This window comes from Denticeps clupeoides, chromosome 8 (assembly GCF_900700375.1).
Source record: "Denticeps clupeoides chromosome 8, fDenClu1.1, whole genome shotgun sequence".
Taxonomy (NCBI): domain Eukaryota; kingdom Metazoa; phylum Chordata; class Actinopteri; order Clupeiformes; family Denticipitidae; genus Denticeps; species Denticeps clupeoides.
In genome coordinates, this window is record NC_041714.1 from 11,806,132 (window position 1) to 11,833,682 (window position 27,551).

Sequence of the window (27,551 nt, forward strand, 5' to 3'; positions counted from 1 at the left end):
ATAATTGCTTATATAAAAAGTGCATTAATGCTCACCGGTTCCTTTTTTGAGACTAAATATAGAGCTCATCGGCAGCGGCCTAATATCCCTGCTCCGTAGTAAAAGACTGATGCAACAGCGCTAGGCATTTCCGCTCCATTAATAAAAAATGGCTCTTAATTTATTAATGTGCAATGCACATATACATCTGTATGTAATTCAATTAGGGTTGATAGCAGCACGTCACATCTCATAGAACAGTGGAGGTATTACAAGCCCACCAACGCAAGCCCCCATCACAGCCGCCTGGGAGTGCCACGCCGCCCTGCCGAAAAAGACAAAAGCAATTTTTGTCTGGAGACACTAGGAGGAGATTAAAGCTTATTTTTCTTATTGTCTGGGAGAGCGGAGTGACTAAATTAGCCAGATCATTTGTGTGTGGCTGTGGGTGTGTGTGTGAGTGCACCAGACATCAACACAATATAAAAGTTCCATGCAGAACCGAGCCCATTGCAGTTAATAGTCAGATAATGAGACCGCGCAAGCAGAAGCCTCAATTAAATCATTGTTTAATACTTCCTGCTGAACGATTTGTATAGCGTGGAGGTATTTCAAAACAGCTTGCTGCCGTCTTTTGCTCTCATATGAGGAAAAAACCCAACAAACTATACATTTCATGGCTCAACAAACACCCACAGCGAGGAGCTTTTTCAAACAAAATGCTCCAGTATGGCTCACCATCAGGACCTGTCAATCATTAAACGCAACAGCCAACACACACACTTCTCATCTCTGGACGCAAACCAAGAGGAGACGCTAACTTGCTGATAAACAAACATAAACAAATGCAATATCAACGCAAACACATAAATATTTGGAAAAGCCAAAGGACTTTTTACATTTTTTTACATGCAGCTCTTCATAGCCCCCCCGGTCATGGTCAGCACAGTGCGACACGCAGCTCGAAAGCCAGAGCAGCGTCTCCATTGTCAGACCCAGATTACAGTTGGACTGACAATGGCGCGCCTATCATCTCCGCGACGAAGGCGGCACGGACGGCTTCCTCCGTCATACTGCGCTCTAACAAGGCAGCCAGCGCATCTGCGGCTTATTCTCATCGCCCGCGCTCCCTAAAATCTACGCCATGTTTCTGAAATTAGCCTTTCGCCAGGCGAGTTAATCGAATCTGCCAACCAGCATTCACGACACCCGGGCCTGGCACAATAGTCGGGCTCGGAATACAAAAGGCAATGTGACTAAAGATATCATGTCAATGAGTGTCTTGAATTACAACAAGACAGTGATGGCAATTTGAGTTTTTTTTTTTTTAATGCAGCCTTGCCACCTTCAATACAATAGCCCAATCTCACGTTACGTGCATTTACAGCACAGAGTTACTGAAAGGCAATGGACGGAGATGCTGTGGTAAAGGTGTTATTCACCAGCTGGCCTGGGATACCCATGCTGATATTATATACCATCTTTTATTACCGGAGCATCTTATTTCAAAAGTTGCTGGGGAAAAGTAATTTCTGTCTCAGTATCTGCCTACATTATCGGCTGCATGATGGCATTTACTGTAAATAGATAAAGAACATTATACAAACGCATTGTGTGTGGGGGAAATTGAGTTATTTCACCCAAACAATGGCAGGAGGGCGGTTTGCTGTCACGTGACTTGGTTCTCGGTCTGCATGAGGCGCTGACTGATAACCCCACCACACGCACACCTCAACCCCAACCGCAATACCAACCCCACAATGCTCATATACAACACAGAGCCCAAATCTACTTGTATGTTCTGGTATAAAGAAAACCTATTCAAAATACTGCCGTTAACACTGCTGCACAGCTAGCAACAACACAAATTGAAGTTAAGTTCTAATTAGGTTTTCACCGCACTGGTTACACTTCATTTAAAGTGAAGCAAAAGTTATCGTTTTGTCATTGTGATACACAGCAGGTAACCTTTCGTTAGGTCACTACTGCCCCATCAGAAATGACAGAAATAAATATAGATAGGTCGGTAGTTCTTGTTCATGCATATTTATTTCAGAAAGCCCATTTCAAATTAAGTTATATAAGGGTAGTAGATTGTTAGCGGGACATACTATCAATTAACCCTAACCAGAGGATCAGCTTCTATGTTCTATGTTAACATTACATAGATTTGTATTTGTTTGTGACGCTGGGACAATCGTTATTAGTAGTTATAGGGACTACTGCTTTGGGGGACCACTATTCTACAACCTACCATCGACACTGTTGAATACTGATGGCCATTCAGTGTGCCATCTAAACATGTCATTTACACTCACTAAGCATGAACTTTTTTTCAAGGAATGTGAAACAGACCAGTTTTATACAGCACATTTAATGTATCAATTTGAATCAATTAATAAAAGTCAATCCTAATCTTGTATTCCAAAGGTACACTGCTTGAGGTGGGCAAGTAGGCCTGTTTGGTCAGGTGAATGAGGGGAAATGAGCTGTGTGTATCTTTGTGTGTGTGTGTTTTGTGTGCTAGAGAGAGACAGACTGGAGGGACAGAGGAGGGGGCTGGCGGTCGGGAGATCGGGGGTCCGTCTCCTCTCACTGAAGCAGAGATTTGGAAATTCAGATGGCATAAGCAGAGGCAAAGTCAAACTGCTGCTTGCACATATTTGTGAGGATATTTAATTAAAAGTGGATTACAAGAGTGTTGGATAAACAAAGATCAGATTAACAAATAACTGTACGCTATTTTCCCATTTGCCAATGCAAATTTGACTTTGAGTCTGGGATCGGCGACACAGAAGAGAAGATTTATGACACCTCCAGCATATTAAGCTCTGGTCTGGAGCCTGGAACTGAAGCCTGAGACTCTGAGAAGTTGCTAAATCCCTCACCTTATGGCCAACATAACCTTGAGCAATCAGCTGCAGGGCTGATGCGTAACCAGAACACCCGTCACCAGCAGGGTTTTTGAAACCGAACCGAACTGACACACCACTTGTCGCAGGAACTCCACCTATCAATCACTAGAGTGGGTTTTTTTTTTTCGGCAGAGAGGAGTCGCAGCGGCGGTTGAGTCGCTGAGGTAGAAAACAGCCGTTGCGCCTTGGTTACGAGCGCTGTGTGCCCGCCGCCGAACACGACGACTTGTTGAGTCGAGTTTAATTGGAATTTAAATCGAAATGGACTCAGCGGGAGAACAGCTGATGTCTGAAAAGTAGTTTCCTTTTTCTTTTATTTTTTCTCTCACACCCGCTCCTTTCTTCGGTGGTTGTTTTTTTTTTTTTTTTGTTGAAGTGCAGACACCAGACGACCTTGCTGTGATAGACTGCTGGACTTTGTTACTCGGTTTTGAGAGCGATCCGGCTCTGAGCCGGGCAGGCAGAGAGGAATGGATTTATTGACTTGTGACTTTGACTCAGGCCGATGTATCAGAGCTCACATTATGGGGGATGATTGGGTTGCAGGATGTCAGCCTAAAACACACAACACCCCCCCAAAAAAGGAAATATAAATAAAGAAATAAATAAAAACATGCCACAAAGTGCTTAACGTAGAGAGAGAGAGAGATATACAGGCTGCAAACTTTTTCTCACTCAGCCTGGCATAGTGATGAAAATGTTCGCTGTTCTCAGTATTAACAGGACATCTTGTCTCTCTATATTTCTCGGCCGCCCATCCTCTGCTGGACTGTCTGAGGTCCAAGTGTTGAATCCAGGCGTTGATGCTCTTTCATCAGAACTGCTGACGAAGTAGAATTCAAGCGTTGTCATTTTATCCCCCGGTGATGTTCCTCACTCTTATCACCTTGGCTCTATGGGGACTTGAGGACCATAACTTTGCTTTGCGACAAGAGCCATTGTCCAAATAAAACTTATTCAAGCAGTGAAAACAAGAGAGCATGAGAGCAAAGTAGTCATGAGGATGAAATTTCATGTAATTGGCCCGAACACGATGGACCTGAGAGAGCCGAGGTAGAAGAAACATGACTGTGTGCTGAATAATGCAGGAGGAGTGGACAGCCATGGGACACTTTGCTACATTCAGCCTTTCCTGGGACCTTTCCTCCTAACAACCAACAGAAAAGACCTCTGCATCATCCCAAATTTTCAATTAAAAGAAAGAAACGTATTCCTTCAGAAATGCGGAAAGGCAGGAGAAACACTCTGGATCCCTGCAGCGGATGCAGCGGCGGGAAGGATGGCGAGAGGAAGCGAGGGAAGGAGAGGGAGACAGAAAAGGAGAGAAGCGTGTTAAGAAGAATCCCCCACAGCCATTAGAGCGCTCCTCATTTCCGGAGCGAATGCATTATTCAGGCGATGTAAGAGGCGTGTGGCGCTGCAGCGTGATGTGTGGGGACAGAGGGAACGCCTGCCACTGTCCACCTCCCCACCTCGCCTCCCAGTGTCACCGGCAGGGCAGGGAGAGCGCCGCCTCGTGACTTCCTCTGACCCCCCCACACATAGAAACACACACACCAGCTCCACACCTCTGGCCCCGCCCGCTTCGCGGCGCCACCCGAGCCCGTGGGAGAGAGAGGCCGAGGTCCACGGCCTGTCAGCTCTGCTAAAGTCAGGGGAGTCGGCCTCGGCACTTAAGCGCGCCGCTGTTGGGCCGCGGGAGACGGACAGGACAGTAATGCGTATTGTCACTAATGCAAGCCCTGGCGCTCGGGGCAGGGCGCGCGTCACCCCCGCTGAACTCCCGCCGCCGTGCCCGCCACTAATGTTCAAGAGGAGGCCGAGCAGCCAGGCACCTTCCAGCAGATAATTGATTTAGCCTCCCTGTGACATACACACATGTACACACGCAGTCCGGAGCCAACTCACCTAATCGCACATAAACAACTGTGTGATTGTGGGGGGTGTCAGCGAGCGCCAAAGTTCCCCTCACCGTCTGTGACACGGTGGAATCTGCAGCAGCGTGTGTATCCATTTGGGAGCCTTAAGTGAAGTGTAGCTGCTTCTCACACACACTTTGTTTTTCTGGTGTGTGTGTGTGTGTGTGTGTACGTGTGTGTGTGTGTACAGGCAAACACATCTCCGCACACTGACACCGGAGATGCGGGAGAGCGACATGCCGCCACTCCCTTCCCATCTGCCGGTGTCCTGGCCTCACAGGAAACGCATCACACCTGCCAATCACCCCCTGCGCCGCCGCCCGGGACGCTAACAGTTCCGCAGAGATAAAAACAAATAAATCGAACGTGCTCCATCTTCTCCTCTTTTCCTAGATCTCGCTTTCTTTAGCTGGTATTGACACGAATCGGCTTTTACGGTGCCACCGCCGTGGTTAAAAAAAAAAAGGACAGGGACCCCCCTCTTCATATATCACCTGCTGTAAACAGAGGAGGTGGCGTGTAAAGCGCATCACCATCCTCCCCATCACTGAGCTGCTCCGCCCACGGCCACCTGGCCGCTCGCTATAGTAGCCGGCGCGGCGGGCGAGTTCGGAGCGCTGCTCGCAAGGCTCTCGAATTACTCGGGATGAATTCCGTTCTGTTGTGTACATAATTATTACTCTGGACCAGCGGTGTAGCGGCGTACATAAGCGGCCTCAGCGGGAGTCCCTGCTTCCGATCCGAGCTTTATTTTAGGCCCAGTCGGGCCCTCGGGCAATCAAGCCCTTTGTCCCCCTGCTAGAGATGTCACGCTCCCTTCTCCCATTTCGGATAATGCTTTTGCCTTAAGAACGACTTGTTGTTAATTCATTGCAAAATGCGCAAAACTTCTGACAAAGAATAATTCTCTTAAACAATTACAAACACACGTAGGTTTCCAGGCTCCTTTTAAATTCGATTTTCATGCGGTTCCAGCAAGACACAATGCCTGATGGGTAATTTTGCTTGCTTACCACCAGTAAAGTGACGGACCACTCTTCACTACAGTATGGAATCTTACTCAACATGACTGGATGCGCTGTGCCATCCCCTATGAAGGGAACAACAGGCTGGTTGAGATGCAGCCCCCCCCATACATGGTATGTGCTGAATGTATATATGCTAATGGACAAAGTGAGGAACATCTCTCTTTGTTCGGACTATTTCTGTCTCTGTATTTTCTACGTCTATTTCTACTTCCCTGTCTCTGTCCCCTCTGTAATTGTGGCTCTTCAGGACCTGGAGGAGGCGGCGTGAGCTGGATGTCACACGGCGCCTCTGGGTTTGCCGTCACTCGTGGCGCCTCGCTTCTCCGGCGTCTGTGACTCCAATTTGAGAGGAGCGAGCGGAGGTCTCACACTCTGTCACACGCCCGTCCCCTCCGCCACCCCACTGCCTCCCTCTGTCTCTCCCCCTCACAGGGCCTACGCTGCAAACAGGGGCAATTACACGCTGAACTGGCACCTTGTTTACACCTTAAACTGCCACCAATTACAGCGCACTGACACCCGAGACAACGCTCACTCCCAACTCATGCAATCCATCCGCCAGGGAGAGGGGAGACGATATAGGGGAAAAAACAGGAGGAGGAGAGGCTGGAGGTGAAGCTTTTTGTGGACAGGGGAGGCGCTTGCCGGGATAATGACTGGTCACCAGAAAGCGGCGGCTGGACGCTGGTGATACCCTCGGTGCCGGTCAGAAGAGGGTGGTCTGCTGAGTTTAATGAGACAGGCTGGCTGATCCCGAACTGTCCCACTCACGTCCGTGGTGCAAAGACGACTGGGCCAGCCACAGTCACAGCGAGGATGCCATACGCCACAGAGGCAAGCAGGAAGTGTGAGGGTGATGTAACACATTTATTTGCTAATTCCCTTAGCGAGTGGACGTGATTGGCTGCATTAATGAGCTGACCTGAGATTTTTTTTTTTCTGCTCGCTTCACACACTGTCTTAAAGGGGCTTTGACTGCCGTCTCAGACACTAGTCACCCAGTTCATGCCTCCTTCACACCCCTTTCAGGTAAACACCTCTGCTTCAGAGACAGATTTTACCCACAAATCATCAGGACACACACATATATAGACATATAGACAAGTGTGTAAATGGGGCAGTGGTGGTCTAGCGGTAAAGAAAGTCGCCCCGTAATCAGAAGGTTGCCGAAGGTTTTACCTTACAGCAGTACTAAACCAAAATCATTTCAATACATGAATAATAATGTTTAACATCATCATAATTGATCAATTTAATAAAGATAATATAATAACAACCAACATATTGTCAGACATCAGGCTTCATTTTTCTGCTAGATCCTACAGTTATAAACCACTTCTAAATCTAATATTTAACACTAAAGAGCATTGAATAATGTGAGGAACTTAATGGTTGTTCAACAAGTTCAACAAAATTTAACCGTGGTGTGCACCAATGCTCCATATGCCCATAAGTGTATATTTATTTAGAGTGCATTTCTTCCTTATTTAGAAATCTCTTTACTTTATAATGGTTAACATTAGAAATACTGTCGCATGTCTATTTACTTTTTAATGGAAGATTCTGACACTTTAACACTTTCAGGGGGCAGGATACAGTGTATGTCCAACCACTACTTTACCCAACTGAAGAAGGTCAAATATAGTGGCAGAAGGAATTAAATGAAATGTGTAAAATTGAGTATATTTACCGTTTAGGTTATTAGGTTCTGCATATCAGTAATTGTTCCGTATGACACAGCGGTGATAAGTGCACGTCCACATACTAATAGTACTGACACTAAGTCCTCAGCTGACCCAAACAGTTTCATTAGCAGGAGCATGTAGTAAAATATTAACTTGAGGCATGGTGGCCTGCTTGTGTGTTAATTACCTGTGCTGGTATCCCACACATCTATTCATGCTCTTATTTGCAAATCAATATGAGAGACATTTTCCAGTGTCTCAGGTTGCGGCCATGACGATCGCATGTCCGGGACCCCGTCTGTCTAAGCTCATTCTCAGACGTCCTCAGGCTTCAGGTGGTCAACTGGCATTTCAGGCCATGCCTGACGAGCCGAGCTGATTGGGTTTCAGAGGGTGTGGGTCATGTAGAGGTCCGGGCACACATGTCCTTGGCTCAGGAACACAACAGCGTTGAGCAGTACATGATATTTGGGTGGTTAGGTTGCAAAAGGGCAGACACCCTGCACCATCAATGTTCAAGATATTTATCGCTTCATACAACCTCAAAACGGGGAAGAAAAATATTTTTGATGCCAATAAGTTTGCTGAAAATGCATTGAGCATTCTGATTATACTAATATAATAGTAATTGCTCAAATCACGTTATATAGACATCAGTACAATGTGATGGCATTTTTCACCAGAACATTCACCAGGGACTAGTTATGTAGGGACTGATGGATGGGGACTGAGAGCTGGTGCCTGTTCAATGTGGTGGGTTATTAGGAGACCAGAGTTAAAAGGGTCATTGTAGGACTGGCTGGGTGGGCTTTCTACCACTGGGATTCCGGTTCAACGTCTCATTCAAATGACAGCACCTGTCTGCATCATTGTCCTGAGTCTTTCCTGTAGGCCTCACCAACATTTCTTCCAGCAGAAACCAGAAACCAAAGAGGTCTCCCATTAGAGTCCTGGCCAGGCGCCAGCCCTGTTTAGCTTCAAAGGACAGTGCTGCAGGTCACTAGCAGAGCATCACACAGTTTGTGGACATGCACCTGAAGACAAATAAGCTGTTTGGCAGTTAGGTGTATCTGGGAGCAGAGGAAGGCCTACGGAGCATCACCTTCATCTTAACTTGAACTCGTTTTGTGGGGCAGTGGTGGCCTAGCGGTTAAAGTAACGGTCCCGTAATCAGAGGGTTGCAGGTTGGCTGCCCACTGCTCACCAAGTGTGATGGGTTAAAAGCAGAGGACTCATTTTGTTGTGTCACCGTGTGCCGTGTGCTGGACTGCAGTGTTTCACAGGGTGGTAGTAGCCTAGTGGGTAACAGTAGACCCAGGTTCAAATCCCACTTACTACCATTGTGTCCCTGAGCAAGAGACTTAAGTTGCTCCAGGGGGGGACTGTCCCTGTAACTACTGATTGTAAGTCGCTCTGCTAAATGCTGTAAATGTAAAATCACTTCACTTTCACTTTTTTTCAACACAGAAGATGAACAGTGTGTACTGGATGCCACCTGCACTTTACCTTATTTGCACCTCTCTAGGTGACATTAAAATAAGGACCCTTACAAGAAAAAAAGAACAATCTTAAATCGTGTGAACACAGCACATTTTCTTTTTTGCTGGCTTTCCTCCGTCTTGTCCTCATTCATATGTGATATGTGATATTCCACAGAGGAGCAATGTCACATTTGTCACAGTTGAGCAGTCATATAGCAGCGACCATGTTCTGCATTAATGACCTCGACGTGGTGCAAGCAGAGACCCCGGGCTGTTCAGGAGAACATGCGAGGAACAAACGCATGTCTTCCTCTTTGTTAAATCCTAATGCAAGCTTTCCCAGTTCCCTGTGAGCATACCCGCGCCAAGTCCCGGGCACATATGTGGGCCCTGCATCCATGCACGTGGCCCCCTTAGTCTTAGTCCAGGAAGTGACACCGGAGAGGGCCGTGAGTGCTGCCTCTGCGTCGCTGGAATTTTCCTTTATGCAAGCCAGGTGAAAAGTAGGAAATTGGCCCGTTCCATCACTGCCGGACACGGAGGCAGCGATGACACCCTGATCAGGTGTGCATGCATAATCGTCACCAAAAATAATCACTGTTTTGAATAATTCCCCCCCAAAATCCTGCAGCTTCCACTTATTCTGGGGAGGTATCCCATAAATCTTTGCAATGAATGTAAATCAGAGACGGAGGAGCCACAGCCTGAGGCCTCCGAGGAGTCCTGCTTCATCTTCCTCCCTCCCTCTCTTTTTTTTCCTTCTATCTCTCTTTTTTCTTGCCCCCACCACTCCCCCCGGCTCCTTTATACAGATGAGCCCTCAGCATCCTGTTAGAGCGGACGCAGGAAAAGACTCTTTTAACGCTCTCGCATGGGCTGCCGCTTTAACGCTCTCCCGTTGGTCCGACGTGATCTCGGCTATAAATGACTGCTCCGCTTCCCGCATACCTCTGAGGATAGGGCAACACTGAAACAGACCCCCCCCCACACACCTCGACCCCACTTAATGATACAGTAGCACGATACAGTAGTGCGAGTGGCTATTTTTACCGCCCATCGCTTGTTTTCGTGATTGTGAAAAATGAATAAGATTACGTTGAAATATGAAATGATTATTTTATCCGTAGCACACATTTTGTTAGCCCTCATGCGTCATTAATGGCAGAGCCGCCTTTCAACTTACTGACACTTAATAAAAGAAATAATAGAAGTATCAACTCTGCAAAAAGAAGGGCCAGGTTTTTTGTTTTTGCTGACAGGGTTTCATGGTTTAATCCTGGTAGGAGCTGATGGGAAAGAGGGAGGGAGCAGAGAGAATAGGAAACACAGTGGGCCGGGCGGATCTGCTTATGTGCATGTGTGCGTGTGTGTGTGTGTGTGTGTGTGTGTGTGTGAGTGATTCCTTCCATTGGGTGATTGAGCGGCTGTGCCAGGGCACAATTGTAATGAGCCTTCGCCAGAGTGGCAAAAACTTCTCGTTGAGAAAGTTACAGAATTATTTAGAGAAGCGACTGTGAAAATTACAATATGCACAATCTACCTACTCATTAAAGGAAGGAAAATAATGAAATTCTTTGTGACAGCCATCCAGCCCTTGCAATGTATAATGATTTTTTTTTCCTCCTGGAGAATTTGACTTTTTTTTTTTAGATTCTGGGTACATCTGTTTTGCATGAGGTGCATAAAATGACAGGACTTAGACAGCCAGTGCATCTAGTGACAAAGATTACTGTCACCCACCTCCTTGAGTTAATTCATCACTGCAAATGGTCCGTTCCCTGCCTCTGTCTCTTAGCAACAGCCTATCCCAAAGCGCGGGCTTTGCCACGTGTGTCGGTGTAATACAGTACACTTCAGCATACCTTTTACATAAAAATAAGCGGATCATTTCAACTTTACATTTTTATTGTATTACCATAAAATATTGGCCATATTATATTGAAATTCATATCCTGCGAATTTGATTGTACCAGCTATTATGCAGTGAATGCTGCTGTGGTTATACTTGTTAATCTGGATGCATGAATAAGGAAATATTTGCTTTGGATATTAGTTTTTTTCTTTTTTCTGCGACAGGCTGGAAAGAGAGCAAGAAGAAAAAAACTTTGCAATAACGCAAGAGGGAGGGGGAGTAACCTCTTAACATGCAAATCACCTGGCTGGGCTCGGCTGATGAATGGTTCCTGCAGCACGCTTAAAAAATTGCTCTTTCAGAACGGAGTTCCTGGTAAAGGGGAGAAGATTAGCGGCTAACAAGCACAAACAATAACACAACAAACAAAAGTTCTGAGTGCAGAAATGTGATGCTGACATTGATGGAGGTCAGCAAGCTCAGATGATGGTATGGTAGGACATGATGGAACATATGTATTGCAAAAATGTATCGCTAGCATAAAAAATGTGATTGTTTTTATTGTTTTGTAGTCAACTGCATGAATAATTAGAGAAAACATGATGTATGTCTAATTAAGTAAAATGAAGTAACCATTTAAAAACTGATAAATTCCTGAATTAAAATATGTAAAGAACAGAAGATTTCCACACATCCACATCAGAACAAGGCAAAAGGAAATAATGCAGAAAAGGCTTGAGCAGCCGGTTTAGGCAGCTGGAGCGTGCTGTTATTTTTCCTCTTTTCTCTCCTCTGGTGACATTGTAATGTTACCGCACACAGCTTTATCCGGAATGAAAAGGTGAGCCCATGAGTGATCTCTCCAATTTAAAAGCGCTCAACCCTCACACAGCCCGAAATGAATATTTTGCATATATTCATGCAACAATGATTCAATTTAAGGATATTATTTTGCAAACACTGCCTGAATTCTTCCACTGCATTAATAACAGATCATGGATTATGTTTCAGTTTCTGAAATATCGCGAATAAAGATTAATTAAGAACTAGACAACAAAATACATGAGATTAAAAAGTTAAAACTGATGGCCTATTATTCAACTTAAGAAGCATTGACTAAATGTACACAGGCTTACTCAGTTGTGGCATTTTTCTTTTGCCTGTCAGAGCAAAAAAAAAAACATGGGACTCTGACTGTCACTGATTTGCTGATATTTATGCTGACAGAGGTGGACAGTTTTTTTTTTATTTGCCCAATTTGGAATATGCATCTGTAACTATTATGCCTTTAAACAAAGGCAGAAATCATGTGAAATATAAAGCTGTTTTCTAATTGTTTCCCCACTGCCTTGTTTGAATATGTAATCAGTCCCCCTGTTCTTCAATAAATAAATAAACAAATAAACAAAATAAAGAAATAAAAAACCTCATATCCTTCTACACCTTCTACAAGGTATTCTTTAAACTGGGACATGGCACAATTATTGACTATTATTTGCCATCCACAATCAGACATCTAAGGTGTTTATTGTGCTACTTTTCCTTTAATAAACTGCTGTTTATTTTGGCATCAGAGAAAAATCATCAAGACAAACAATCCCAAATTATAACAGCACTCCAACTGAATAATTTGCTTTCAATTCAACACAGCAAGCAGTGTCTTAATTAAGCGCTTGGACAGACAAGAATCCAACTTGAATAATGATTTCTGTGTCTGGATAAACAGGAGCTATTGACTCTGAAATAGGTGGATTTCACTGGATATGTGGTTCAATAGTAATGAAATGAGCTGGAGTGTGTCTTGCGCTCACAGTGAGCTAAGTACAAGACTGGCAGTGTGTTTGAATCAAAGTCTGTATAATAACAACAACAACAATAATAATAATAATTTGTTATGATCATTATTATTATTATTATTATTATTAATAATAATAATAATACTATTATTATAATGACAACATTGAATGACACTAATGAAATAAGGACATATCCATTAAGGCAAAAAATCATATAATCCAAAAATCTACCAATGGAAATTGCAGGTTTTCCAAAGTGCTTTCATTTGTTGTACAAGCAGGTTTCATTGCAGTGATGGGGGTCAGAGTGCACAGTTCACTTCAGGCTGGGACCCCTCGTTAAGGGGGTGACGGCAAAAACAAACAGTATGTGTAACACCGCCCGTCTGCTCGCCTCCATTTGCATATTTCAGGCCAACCTGTGCCATTAGCACACATGGCGATAAAATTCTCTAAAAAAAAAAAAATCCAAACCTCCAACGACTCTGCCCCCATGAGTCAACAACGCTGCATCAATCAGCCAGTGAGCTAATTTACCAGGTCTCTCAGAGTTTATCTGTAAGTGTTATGTTCCGGTGGGCAGTGTTTATTTATTTATTTATTGGGATGCCTCTCAATTAATGTAGCACAAGCACAGAAAACAAAATGTCTAAAACTGTAAAAAATCTGTAAAATAAATTAAATCCCAAAAAATAATTTAATAGAACTCACATATATCAAGATGTTTTCAGGTTCTGGAGGGGTTGCAGGGTTCACTGTTTTGGGAACAGTGGTTGGTGGGATATTAGAACTCTGAGGACAATTTGACCCTTTGAACCGATTTGGCCATTTCTGTGACTCCTCTCCTCCCACTCTTGCTGGTTTTGGCAGGTAGCAGGTAAGGGCAAGAAAGCGGAAGAAGGCAGAGATGGAGGGACAGGAGGTGTACATGGGAGATATGTCAGCAGAGGGGAGTGGAGTGGCGTGGCGTGGCGGCCCGTCTCTCGTGTTATTAGTCTGGAACCCGTCTAATGGCGGCTCTGCTGGAGTACCACTTCAGTTCCTGCTCAGAGAACAGAGGTTCATCACACACAGCGAGAGAGAGAGAGAGAGAGAGAGAGGGGGGGGGGGGGGTGGCAAGTGTTGTCTGTTGTATGTAAATTCTCCTCATTTATGGCATTATCTCAAGGAGGGGTTTTGTCACTTGGCGGTAATGTGCATGAACACACCGGAACATGAAAGGGGGGAGAGAGGCTTTGTGAGCATGCATGAGAGCGATACGGTAACACGTAACAGCAATTCCACATGCAAACGAGACAAATGAAAAAAGGCACAATGAGGGGGCGAGGATGTGAGAAACAGACAGATGCAGGTGATGAAATACTGCACACTGAGTATATGAGAAAAAAAAGGTGCTCTCTGTGTCTGTGTGTGTGTGTGTTTTGTGTGTGAGACAGAGCGAGAGAGGTGTTGGGAAGTGTGTTTTTGAGCCGAAGTCGGAGATGAAAAATAGCCAGGTGGCTGAATGTGACTACCTCAGCTGTTTGGAACACCCTGAAGAGGGGAGAAGCTGAGGAAGCGGCGCCTGCGGCGCGGCAGAGAGGCCCTGCAGAGAACAGGGGACAGTGCAGCGCCGCTGAGGTGGACACACACGCATGCCGAGGGACACTGGGAGAGGCCACCACACTGAGACACGTTTAAATATCTGCAGGACAGAGAAAAGAAGAGGAACATGTAGATAATTCACCTGCTGGCCAGCTTATTTAGCAAACATACCTGCCATAGAACAGCTTTGTAGACAGACGGACAGTTAGAAAGTGTTGCAGTCAGACGGTCATTATGGATGTCGTGGCCTTTTGAACTGTTTTTTTTACAGGGTAGATGGGCTGTGGATAAGCAGCGGATCTGCCGCTTATCCACATAATTGTAAAAGTTCTACCCTCGTTTACCCGAGCTTGGGACCAGCACCAAGAAATACACCCTTACCCGAACCCCCAGTGTCTCGGATACAATAAACATCTGTAAAGAAAAAAATATTACTTTAGAGTATCTAAAATTCCCAAAGGAACGTCCTTAAAACTTAATACCAAAAGTCCGCTCACAGGACATCAGATGCGTCCTTCTAAAGTTTTTCTGTCGCATGCTGTATTATTGTTGTTGTCTCCATTAGGCTGCTCCTGTTAGGGTCGTCCAGAGACTGTCCCCATACACTGTCACCTGCGTCCCCAGTGGCTGGGTTTGTAGCATGCCGTAGAGTAATGGAGTATAATCTGACATGACACCAACATGCTACACCCAGACAGAATGGTCCCACACCTAATTCAAACGAGAGTTCAAATGAGAATCCTGGACACTTTGAAATTGATTGATTGTTGTGTGTACCTAATATAGTGGTCACTATTAAGTTTAGAATTTTCTTGGCAGAATGATTTTATAAAATAATAGTTACCATAATGTAAAATTTACATGACCTACAAAAGGCGCAGTGGCCCCATAATCAGAAGGTTGCCAGTTCGAATCCCGATCCACATGGTGGCACTGAGCAAAGCACCGTCCCCACACACTGCTCCCCGGGCGCCTGTCATGGCTGCCCACTGCTCACTCAGGGTGATGGTTAAAAGCAGAGAAGCAATTTCCTTCGGGATTAATAAAAAAAAAAAAGAATTGGTCTTGAACAGCTTTTCTCAGTTTTTTATTGTAACCCTGCCGGCCATTTAATTTTTATCTCATACTCGTTAGTTAGGCCCAAATCCCCACATCCGGTATTTTGTGTCTGCAGTGACGCTGGATGCAGTGTGTGCCAGTGGCTGAAGTGCGAGTGGCGCACTGGTGTCCTTCTTAAGATGCCACTCATGCTTATAATGTAAATACCTACAGCGGCGCACTGGAAGAAATCTGAAATTGCTCTGTCATGTGCCTTAGTGACGAAATTAATAAACCAAATCACAGAGGCGGAACACATCTGACAATGGCAATCTCTCTCACACACACATATACACACACACACAGTGTGAGTGTGTGTGTGAGTGTGTGTGTCATACTTTCTACTCCTCAGCGCAGGCCCTAATAAGCTTCAATTACACGGGGCTCTTTCATTCATTAGAGACAGCCCCTTGCACTTCGCAGGCCCGCAATAAACATCAACACAGGAAAATATTAGGGCCTGTTTATTTATGAAGGCCGTTAATAATGAGGTGCTGGATGAAAAAGCGCCTCCTCAGCAGCGCGTCCGCTGAACAAACACTGCGCGGGACGGGGAGGGGGGGGTGGCTAGTTAGCCCCCGTGACTTAGACAAAGCTACAGAGGAACAACAAGTGCTAGCAATTAGCCAGAGCCCCTTCAACAAGGTAACCCTATACATCTTAGTCTATTTCAATCACAGAGAAGCGCAGTACGGCTGAGAATTAAGGCAGGGATGTCATCAATTTCCCTTAACCCCTCTCCATTGTTCTGTGCGCTGCATACGTGATAGATTGTTTTTGTCGTTTTATTAAACAGCGGCGGCAGCGGCGGAGGACGCTTGACTACGAGACAGGGAGAGAGAGGGAGAGAGGTGTTGACAGAGCCGAACTCTGCCGGTGTCACCAAGCTGTTTGATATCCTAATGACTCTGCATGCATGTCGGACATCACAGGCTTCCTGGGTAATTAGCGGCTGTTACTGGAGAAGCAAGGAGAAAGTTTATCCAGCGAAACAGCTCATATCTAATGTCACAGGATCTTTAACACCTCCGCCTATAACACGGAGGGCTCCGCTGGTGGAAAACGAAGGGGAATAAAAATAAAGGCAACACAACGGTCTGGCTCTGATTTTCATTATTTAAAATGCCCAGTCAGGTCCAAAAATCCAATAGCATAATTATCAAATTGCTTTTTGCAGTTTTGTATTTATTTATTTTTTCAACAAGTTCCAAGTCAAAGCTTTGCCAATTTAGGCAAAAGTTTTCATACACATCAAAATTTCCAATTTAATGTGGACTGTGCTTTGCACTAATAGCCACTGGGCTACTGGGTTCATGAAATTCACTGTCCATTCCAGCTCAGAACTTTTGGCAGCTTTGGTGCTAGAGGGATAAGTAGAATGAGGGTGAAGAAAGGCAGGAGTTGAGCTGAAACATCAATTCCAAAGAAATAATGCATGAAATAATGTTTCAGATCTTTTACCCCACAGACAGATGGTGCATCCACAAATACAAATGTTGTAATTAAAATAATTAAAATTTGACTACAGATTGTAACATGCATTTACAAATATATCATAATTAATGTGTGTGTTTGTTTTAATGTGTTTTTAGTGTATTTTTCTCACCTGCAACCTTACAGTACTTGCATTTGCAGTGTAAGTTGTTGTGGCGGTTCTGTCTGTATTACAGTGTTTACACATGATAATGTGGCACACATTTTATACAGTGTTATTTTTTTTTATAGTAAAAGTGGCTCATTGGCCTGGCCACGCCCACTAACTTTTGCTAAGTATGATTCGGTGCCACATTCATTGCATAATAAAAACACATCACACTTGTGCAAGTCAGTGACAACAGTGCAGCATGGGCAGAAGAAAGTTTCAGCACTATTCATATTTAAGCAAATTAGTTAACTCAACAAACAAGGATCAGACTAAACAAACACCAAATTAAAAAGCACGCACAAATTCCAGTCAATCTGTACTATTCCATGTCTGCGTGGCATGGACATGTTTATGCGCATGCACTAGCATGTCATATATTTACACTATGTTTGCACTTTCTTAGCAAGTTCATGGGTAACTCTGCTCTTTGCGTGTTCTCGGTCGGACAGATGCTGTCTGAAGTGCTTGCAGACGTGCCCGCCAGTGAGGTAGCATCTAAACGGCATCTCTCAGGTCTACAGTGACCTGCAGACGTGTGAGCAATCTGTATGTGTTTACATTTACAGCACAGACGCAGGCCGAGCGAGAGAACGAGAGCGAGAGAGAGAGAGAGTGTGAGAGAGACCTTGCCCTGGTCAATCAGGCCTGCATGCATTCATTCAGATATCGCTCCCCCCCCACCCCTCCCTCCACCTCCGGCATTGTTGGAGCAGTGGTGTGGAGATTGCCGGCCAGGGCTGTCTGAGTAGAAAGATGAAAGATGGCACCGAACTGACGCTGGGGGACGATAGCCCCGGTGACACGTACAGAGCGCGCTTCCTCTTTCTCATTCCCTTCAGAAATGCTCTCTGCCTCCGTTAATTTACATAATACACTTCTGACACCTTTACTTTATTCATCAATCACCGTGCCATCCTGCTGTCTATCTTTTTGTCTGAGCATGTCTCTACTCCATCAGGACCTGCACAAAAGATTAATTTCACAGTTTTTTCCCCTTCCCCCTACCTCCATATTCCTCAGATTTCCATCCCTCTCTTTCTCTTTCTTTTCATTTCAGAGATACAAAGCTCATGAAATGACAGTGGCAAGATAATGAAAACAACAATGCAAGCAATTTTTTACTCCTGCAGGTCGCATCCCTGGATTTCTTCTCCCCTCTGCTGCCCCACCACCCCCTTCCCCTCGCGCCTTCCAACGGCGGCGCTGCCATCTGCCTCGGGTTCACACTCCCGTCCCTTCTTTAATCTGCGTCCTCGCAGTGCTGGGTGACCACGGAGATGAATTCATCCACGTACCACCCATTAAACAAACCTTTTGCTATTCTACATACTTTTGAATTATTTATCTTGCTTACGCTCTGTTTTTTGTTGGTTTGCGTAAGTCTTGTTGAAGAGCCACTCCCCCCTGCTGCCTGCACCTGCGCTTCCGTATCCTGTAGTTTAGGAAGGTGGGCAGGCCGGAGCGAAGGTGCAGAAAAAGGGGGTAATCAGTTCCTGGTCGCATCTGCAGCTAACAAGTAAAGAGTGCGGGGACGGTGATTTGTGCCGAGTCCGCTGCAAACACACGTCCTATTAATTCATGTTGCAAAAGGGACACACACACACACACACACACACAAGCTTGCAGCTGAGTCGGGGGTGTGTTACCTGTCTGTGTTGCGTGTGTATACTCACTGTCATGTTTGCTGGACTGCATTACACTTTACTCTTGTGGAACAGCGGCAGGAGCTGCTTGGCAGTGTTGGATGTGGGGAACAGTTATTCACCTACTGACACGCCCATCAGTAATGTAGCGCAACACCTGTTACAATGTACTGGGCTGGGTTTTAGACACATGTACACACACACGCGCACACACACACACACACACACACACACACACACACACTCACTCACACACACACACACACCCATATGTGCGTTTAAGCATCTGTGTTATGAGGATGATGTTCAAAGTGTATAATTTACTGACATGCACAATCAAAGACACAGATACACACTCTCACACATATGCACAAAACCAGTCACAAACACACACCAGCAGATACACCAACTCACACACACAGAGGTACACACAGAAAGGCTATACACAGAAGTGAAATGAAAACATCTGCACACAGACACACTCCAGGACACATTTTTGGCCCTAATCTTGCACACGGGCAGAGATGAAGACGCAAGTAAACACGCACATTCACATGTTTGCACAAACAAGGAGCTGCAACTTCCATTTTTTTCTCAGTTTTAGGGAACTTTGTGACCCTTGTGTGTCATCTGCCTGCCTCTCCCTCTCCCCTGTCCTCGCTCTCGCACTCACTCCTCTCACTCTCTCTCTTTCTCTGTGGAAAATTAGCGCTCTCCTCCCACGGCAGGTGGTGCAGGAAGGGGAGGAGGACGCGGGTGCGGGTTGATTTATCTGTGGCTGTCAGTTCCTGGGAGGATTGGAGGCTACTGGAGGGTAGCGGCTCCTCCTTGGCCCCTTGGCTGGTTCTGAGGCAGACCCCATCTCTCATTAGGAGAGCGCTGGTGCTCCACTTGAAAGTGACATTCACACTCCCTTCCCCTCTCGCAAATGCAAAGAGATGACAGCCCCTCGCCACTTAAAAGGCAGGGTCCCTCTTTTTTAGGCCCGGGAAAACATCAATTTATTACATTATGCTTGGCAGATATCCATATGATACCTATATGACTCAAACACCCCCTGCTTCTCTCTCTCTCTCTCTCACACACACACACACACACACACACTCTCTCTCCCCCCCTCACTCTCTCTTCATCACCTTGCCATGGCCCACCCCCTCGTTCTCTTGCTGTTCTTTCACACCTCCTCACGGCTGTCACCTTCGCTGCAACCAAATATTTTGTTTCCTCACTGAGATTTTAATTTACAATTAGCGCTCGGATGCTTGTGAGGAACCGGGGACGAGACTTTTTTCGGTCTTGTTGTAAGAGGGGCTGCTGATCAGGGTGGAGAATTCTTTTTTTAAAACTAACATGACCGCATCAGCTCCTTACACAGTCAGATCTCAGCACTCAGTGCTGTTAAACGTGTGTAATTCCCCACGCAGAACAGCGGCCGTAAATTTGTCGGAAGAGAGGGGACTGTTACTCGCACGTCACGGCCAAAGTGGTGCAAGCCGGAAGAAACCAATCATTCATTTCTGAATGACAACTAACAAGAACGACACAAATGTACTTTTTTCACCCGCTGCGCGCCTCGATCACATGATCTAGTTGATACACAAACTAAAAAAAAAATGCAATTGGAACTAATAAGCATGTAATTATGAGAAATACCCCAGAAATATCCATATCAAAAAAGAAAGGAAGCTGTCATATTGTTCTAAGCATGTTTCAACTTCACAATCTGTTGTTTTTCTCCCCCTGTCCCCCTCCACCACCACCACCGCCACCCAGAATTATAATAGGTGTAGCCCTCGCAAGCAGACAGTAGTGTGAGCGCCGTTCTCTAATTAGTCTGTAATAATTATCTTATTTTTAGGGAGAAATGGAAATCAGTTTCCTTTATTTGACACAATAGGAATATAATATTGGAGGGGAAGAAAGAGGCGGGCGGGACTGGCAGAGGGGGGACGCTCACATTCCAACGAGAGCTGTCACGCACAGTCGGGGAAAAAGAAGAAAAAAATAAATAATGAAGGAAATAGAGAGAGGAAGACGAGGCAGAAAGAGGCAGACAAGGGGGGGTGGGGGGGGGGAAGGTGTGCGCGCGTGCGTGTGGGGGGGTGAATCAATCAATTATGCTACGATTTTTGGGAAGACGAATGTGTGACACGTGCCTGAAGACGAGGCAGGGGGAGAGGAGGAAGGGGTGACAGCGACGGGCATGGGTGGAGAAGAAAGCCCGGAAAAAAGTCACTCTCTCCCTTTATCTCCCGCCATCCCGCTTTCCTGCTCTCCTCTGCTCCCTCTCCCTCGCTCGCTTTAAAGATCGGCCGCGTGTCAGGGAGGGGGGAGGGCGGGGTGGGTAGCGATATGCAAAACATGGCCTCCATAACCAAAGTAGCCTGCAAAATGAGGTGTCAGCATGCGGAGCTCATTGATGTATGAATGCGGAAAATCAAAAGCGGCAGCAGACAGACGGGGCGAAAGGTGAGACAGGCGCGATGTGAGCAGCTGTACATCTACGTCAAGGTGCCGGAGTATGAGCCCCTCCGCCCCTTCCCTCCATCTCCCCTCATTTATTTATTTATCTTCCTCATTCCCTCCATACCCCGCTGAAGAGGCCGCAGTCTAACAAGGTGTTACTGGCCAGCGCCTGATGGAACAATACCACCCCCCCCCCCCCACCCCCTTCAACCACGTCTCCCCCAACTGCGTTATATGTTAACATAAGAAAAACCTTGATCCCCCCCCCCCCAAAACAGGGACAATGAACCGGACATTCTGCAGGCAGCCATGATTGGCTCTGGTACTTACAGGAGTCATGTGATGAAGGGAGCAGACGGGGTGTAATAAAGTAGGCGCGGTAATGAGTTAAATCAAAATGGCTGCCAGATATTTCCCCTCCGCTCTTTCGTTTGCGACTGGGCATCTGTCCAAATTGACAGGCTCTTTGAGAACACAAATAAAAGGGGAGCTTAATGGAACAGCACCTTTACCCGCCGCCTCGCCTGCGCAGGCTTCGCTACAGACCCAGGCATGTCCTGGAAAATAAAAGTCACCCAGCACATGAGAGAAAGGCCCGTTATTGATGGTCAAAGCCAGGCCAGTGGCTGAAAAAGCGCCCAATGTGGTTTTTATTGAATCGGAAAGGTGTTCACTGATGTCGGAGCTTTCTATAAGTCTGTGTGACCATGCGAGAAATTCGGACGAAACCAGAGCTAGTTAAGGTCAACCATTGTTTCCAATGGTTTCTGTCTGCAAAGCCCTGTGGAGTGTCAGTTCGTTACACGACTTATCATTCATTCAGGGTGACCAGTTCGTAATGAAACTACGACGACTGGCTGGCCAGCTAGTTAGCCATGCTGCTGTAAAAGATGCAAATTTATTTTAAGAAAGTAAAAACATGAAGTTCAGCAATTAGACACATTCATCTAAGTTCATCAAATGGATGGTAAAATGGTCAATAGAAATGACCACCTTACTCTCCACTAATGTCTAGCCGAGTGCCATGTTTTTAATGTCAAAACATGACAACTTGGTTATCATAGTTATCATTTCCTCTGCGGAGCATGTGCTTGGACCTGAAGACAGCCGGAGCTGGTGTTGTGGTGAAAAGCAGCTGCACCTCTTCTCCTCTTGTGGCATGGTTTCTGAATGTTTGTTGTGGGGAAGCCGTTATGTTCTCCACACTACAATTCTATTAAAACGTTGTCCATGATTTAAAATATATTTCACAATGAGGTTATGTGGGACGCCACGGCACAATGGTTTGTCTGAAATTGTCACAGCAGTGCTGACAAATCCATACGTTTCCGGCATGCAGCGCTCCGCGTGATTTCAGCAGCAAAAACTAATCAGAACTCTAATGTCAGATGTACAGTGAAGGCAGGGACGTATCGGTTTAAATAATCACCGGCATGCAGCGGCGGGCTAAAGTGCAGGTTATCATTAATGAGATATTAGCCGATCGGCGCTAGGATTATGAAAACACCCGTGCGGGATGGGCGCCGAGATACGATGGCTTTTAGGGCTCTAATTCATCTCGCTGCTTTCAGAAATTGTTGTGTCTGCTCAGTAATTTGCTCTTTTGTCACAGCGGCTGATGCAATAGTCATTTGCATGCAACCCCCCCCTCAACCACCACCACCCCTCACTCCGCTGGCGCGGAATAAATGATGCTCTCCTTTAATGCACTTTGTGTTTGTGGCAGTGCAGATTGATAAAGTGAAGCCCGCGGTTGTGCAACACTCATTTCTGGCCAGAGGGCCATGAGAGAGAGAGAGAGAGAGAGAGAGAGAGAGAGAGAGAAGATGAAACCACGGCTAACCAAGATTGAGAGTTTGAGAGACACGGCAGTGGGAGAGCGACAGAGAGAGAGAACAAAATGAGCTAACCATACCCTTTCTCTGGAGGTGGGGGTGCGGTGGGGGGTAGATAAAGCCTTCAGAAAGAGCAGAGCTGAAATGAGTTGTCAAGGTATGCTCCTGGGTGCAGGACTTGTAAAGCAGATGTCATTCTAATAATGTGTGATAGTGAACAAGGCGGGCCTAAACCCTGTCGGATGAATTGCCGAGCCCCTGCGCTGATGGCTAATGCCACTTTATGAGGTGGCATCTCCTAAAGACAATGCCTGCCTCATGCCACGTTCTTAAGGTATTCCACCCCTGGCCGCACAAAGTGTTTGCACCAGGGATTTTTATTTATTACTTTGTAAGCTCATGAAAAGAAAAACATCTGATTTTGAGCTGAGAGTCTGCACTGCTTTGTTGGAGGGGTCACCTGTGGTCATTCTGGCAGTTTCTAAAAATAAGGATGCTATGACTTGCAAAATAAAGAAATGCAAATAAAATACACAATGTCTCACAATTTTTATGTTTTCCATAAAAATTAAAAAATATTAAATGAATTGGAATAGAAAATCTCAAAAAAATTAACAGGAAATAGTCACTGCCAATGTTAGAAATAGTGATAAAGTCAAACTCACATTTGCTGATGGAACATACAGTTTACCCTGCTACTGTGATAAAGTTTTATTTGTTCTTTATTAAGTCCAACAGTATTAACCTCTACTGAAATAGTTCCAAAAGGGTTTTCTAATAAGCAATGCCGCTTCTAAAGGAACACACTCCATTAAACAGTGGGCAGTGGTTGGACTAGTGCAGCGTATCACAAACAGTGGGGCGATGCCAGGGGAGGCGCGTGTGACTCCGTGGAACATGCTTTTTTTGCCGCAGGGAGTAGTTATTTTTGCACCGAACAAGAGCATGCAGGATATATGAAATGCAGCGAATAAACTGGTGGAGGCAAAGAGAGACGGAGATAATGAGACAAATGTAAGTCTCCCGAAAGCTGAGACAAGGAAGTATGAAGAAGTGTATGTGGCATTGTGACTACGGTGGGTGACGAGGAAAGACCGGTATGTTTACTGTGCCTAAAGATCAGGGCCGGCCCATGTCATAGTCAATATGGGCAAACGCTAAGGTCACTACCCATCCAGAGGGCACAACAAACAAAGGAAGAAAAAAAGTGTTTCTTAAAACTAGTTGGTATTAATGTCTCCAAATATGAATAAAACAAGCCCACATGAATTTACCTGCATTGCAAAACCTGGTAGTTTTAGTAATAGCAATAATAACAACAATAACAATAATGATGATGGCTCACTACGGTAAGCCATCAGGGCCAATTATTGCCAAATTTTCAGCGCGTATTTAAAGGTAATGCAAAATGTTTACTTCTTCCTAGGCCAGGAATGAGGAAGCACTGGCCTACCAAGTAAGGATATGGGCCCGAAGACAGAAGGTGGATGGTTCGAATCCCCACGCACTGCTCCCCCGGTGCCAATTGTGGCTACCCACTGCTCAATATGGTGATGGGTTAAATGCAGAGGACACATTTTGTTTTTAAAAACACATTGCAGTGTTTCACGATGACAATCATTTCCCTTTCATTAAACACAATGGAATAATCGGGTTTCTGTACATTAATGCAAATATTCTATTCATTAACAGAAATTTTCAGCTACCATAGTCACTTACAACATTAACCATACCTGGACAGGATATTTTATTATTTTGATGTCATTTTAATGGACAAAGCCAAAACTTTTTTATTAAAAACAACTTCTAAATGACCTGAACTAAATGACCCTAAACACCTGAACTTAAATATAATGATATGAAAACTGGGAACATTGTTCTTAATTCTGTGAATTACATTCTTTTTTTTAGAAAAAGTAACAAAAATCATGCCGGACTGCAACGGGTGTGTGAGGATTATGCAGTGCGCTGTGTGCTGGTGAGGCGGGCAATGTTTTACGAGTTGTCTCGAGCTGTGGGAGTGCGTGTGTTTTTTCCGTCCTGGGCTCCAGCCCTCACTCATTACCTGACAGCTCCGGGCTCAGGAGTATAGCTTAATAAAAGTTAATCATGAGAAACTTGCTCATTAATTACATTTCTGCTGGCTGCCTAGCGTAATTCCTCATCCCCTGCCCTCATCCCTCTCTCAGCTGGTCACACACAAACACAGAGCAATACTGCCCCGGGCGATACTGAGTTGTGAGCTGGGGGTGGCGGCAGGTCATGCCACAGACGTCCACAGGCTAAAAACCGTCTCGGGCCAAAACCCAGCAGGCACTGGGTCTGGGATCCAGAAATAAAAAGGGCCAAAAATGTCCCCCTGGTGCCATTGCTGCACTTAAATTTGAAGCTGATGTGCTGCCGAGTCCTTGTAATTAAGAACACGCAGATATGCAGGCGCTGACCGATGCACCTAATGCTTCCAGACTGTTTCCTCCAAGCGTATCATTTCTCCGTCCTAAATCACCGGCACCAGATAGTCATAAAAAGCATAGAACCGGAGTTGGAGGCACTGTTGACTCCTCGTATATGTGTCTTTATGTTTATGTATGGGTCAATAGGCTCATTTGTAACAGCTCTGTTTGTTATTTTTAAGCCCTTGTTTGGACAGGGAGTGAAAGCCAGGCCGAGCCAAGCCGGGACCCGGAAAATTTCCTTGGAAAAAGGCCATGTTTTAAAAAAAGAGGCGGAATGGGAGAAGGGGGGGAGAGAGAGTAAATGAGAGTCTAAACACCCTTGTTGTTGCAGTAATGTCAGGATGCAGAGATATGAATTATTATATGGCTTTGGCTCAGGGACAGAGGAACCCAGCATATCATTAAATACTTAGCATGTCTTTATTTGCCTCTCTCATGAATAGCTTTACCCTCATTATGTTTTAATACTTCTGACCCCACAGAACTCTCTCATCAGTGTGTTAAAAATGCAAAAAAGACGGCCAGCACAACAAACATGGGATGAATGGGATTCTGGGCATGATCAGCTTGTTTTTATCCAAAAAGTAAAAAAAAAATGTGGAACTACTGTTCCCCTTTCTACCGAAACAACATTGTACAATCGTACATTTCCTTTACAGTTAATTTATGTGCAAGTCTGTATGTGGGTAAATGTGTGTGAGGCCTATTGGGAGAGGCATGCTAATTGGAAGGAAGCTTGAATCTCTGTCACATTTTCAGGTGTGAGCTGTGATCTGAGCTGTCAGGAACGGCACGTGCTCGCAGGGACCAAATAGTGCACATAATAGTGTGAAAAACCTGCTCAAGTGGTCTGATATAGTGTCAACAAACTGCAAAGTGGACACACTCATGATAAATATATTACATACGTAGCTCCCCAGTACCACTCAGTTACACTTGCATGTATAGTAGCAATAGGAAATTTCATAGAATATTAAGGTTTTTAAAACACATTCTGTTCTGCAACCCTCGGCTTCAAAAATACTCAGATGCTGTAATGAACAAAGGAAACAGCACCATAATATAGATATTATGCAACATCAAATTCCCCCCATTGTGGAATGTTCCACCTTGCTCTATTTCTTCATTCAAAAATGACATTATGAAGCTGGTAAGCAATGTGTTCAGTTTAAAAAATTAAAATAAGAGTAATGGTTATAGCATGATTTTAGGTGAGGAAATGATTGGTCTCTGTTACTTTTGAACAATGACATTAATACCTATATTGTTGCTACTACTACTACTACTGTAACAACAACAATGGAAATAACTTTTAATTTAAGTATACATAAAATTACAGAAAAATTACTTCTACTACTACTTTTAGTTATAATAGTTAGTTATAATAATACAACTCATAGAAGGTGGTGGGGTGGCAGTGTAGAAGTAATGAAATCTGACTGCAAATAGAAGCAAATATTATTATGAATGTCAAATACTGAACAAAAAAAAGCTTTTTTTAGGACATTTGCCATCCCAAAGGACAAGGCAACAGAATTCATACCACATATAAATTAGTCTACAAACAACAGCATTAGTAAAAGTTCCCCACACCATGACAAACATGTCTTTTTTTTTAAGGGTGTCCATGGTGAAAGCCCCCTGGGGATTTAGAAATAATGCTCACTTATGAGTAAATGCATTGGAACAGCGCAGCCTTTAGCCTGTTGCCCCATCCCCACAGCTCTGATGGGCTCTCAGCTACATCCTACTGCCTGGCAGTAGCAACCAATCACCGGAATGTACTGCTTCTGAACCAATAAACAGGCAGAACGGCCTTAATGGCTCTGATTATTCAGAAAACTGGTGTCGCTTTTGGACTTTTGCCTATGCCGGCTGTAATACATGTGAATTATATGTGTGAGTGTGAGTTCTTTCTTAATGAACACTGCTGTTTCACTTCCTAATGTGTGTATGTATAATAATTTTATGCTACCCACCATGAGGACTTTTATAGAAAAGAACCAGCTTTTTTTATGCAAACACATGAAAACAATTTCAAAATGTCAGAGCCTGCGACGCAAGAAAGCAAGGGGGGGCCCAACAAAAAGAAATCCTTGCAACAAGTCCGCAATATGGGGCACGGACAAAGGTCCAACAACAATCTGAACTTATTTACATGACCATTGA

The 27,551-nt window shown here is 44.9% G+C and overlaps 1 long non-coding RNA gene across 2 annotated transcripts in view; it reads right to left on the reverse strand.

Annotated features, from left to right (window-relative positions):
* LOC114795897 (uncharacterized) overlaps positions 1-27,551 on the reverse strand; it is an 82,356-nt gene that overhangs the window by 11,828 nt on the left and 42,977 nt on the right. For both annotated transcript variants that reach the window (XR_003750565.1, XR_003750566.1), the window contains exons 2-4: positions 14,170-14,339; positions 13,367-13,697; positions 11,163-11,231 (exon numbers count right to left, since the gene is read on the reverse strand). This is a non-coding gene — a long non-coding RNA (uncharacterized LOC114795897). The remainder of the gene's footprint in view (positions 1-11,162; positions 11,232-13,366; positions 13,698-14,169; positions 14,340-27,551) is intronic.